At 59.2% G+C, this 480-nt stretch overlaps 1 protein-coding gene across 1 annotated transcript in view; it reads right to left on the reverse strand.

Moving 5' to 3' along the window:
- CWC25 (CWC25 spliceosome-associated protein homolog) overlaps nucleotides 1-480 on the reverse strand; it is a 12,058-nt gene that overhangs the window by 1,099 nt on the left and 10,479 nt on the right. The window lies entirely within an intron of this gene.

Below are 480 nucleotides of genomic sequence, written 5' to 3' on the forward strand. Positions count from 1 at the left end.
TGGCCAGGAACAAGCAGCAACCGCGATCCTGCTTCGTCCCGCCTGTCTCTTCAGAGGCTGGCCTGTCCCACTACTGGTTGATCTTTGCAGCCCAGCCCATCTCACCAAGACGGTCCCTCCCCTGGCCAGCACCCAGGCTGCCCTGGTGATCTTTCCCGAGGGCAGCACACCCCCTTGGGGCAGGGGAGCACAGACCTTCCCCTCCCCTGTTTGGTGCAGGGGTTAAGTGTGCGGACTGTAATCTGGGAGAACTGGGTCTGATTCCCCACTCCTCCACTTGCACCTGGCTGGATGACCTTGGGCAAGCCGTAGTTCTGACAAGAGCTGTTCTTCAAAAAGAGCAGTCTCTGCCAGAGCTCTCTCAGCCCCACCCGCCTCACAGGGTGCCTATGATGGGGAGGGGGAGGGAAAGGAGTTTGTAAGCCGCTCTGAGACTCCTTCGGGTAGTGAAGGGCCATGGGGTATGAATCCAATTTCTTC

The sequence above is a fragment of the Gekko japonicus genome, unplaced genomic scaffold, assembly GCF_001447785.1.
Source record: "Gekko japonicus isolate JY-2015 unplaced genomic scaffold, Gekko_japonicus_V1.1 scaffold3609, whole genome shotgun sequence".
Classification (NCBI taxonomy): domain Eukaryota; kingdom Metazoa; phylum Chordata; class Lepidosauria; order Squamata; family Gekkonidae; genus Gekko; species Gekko japonicus.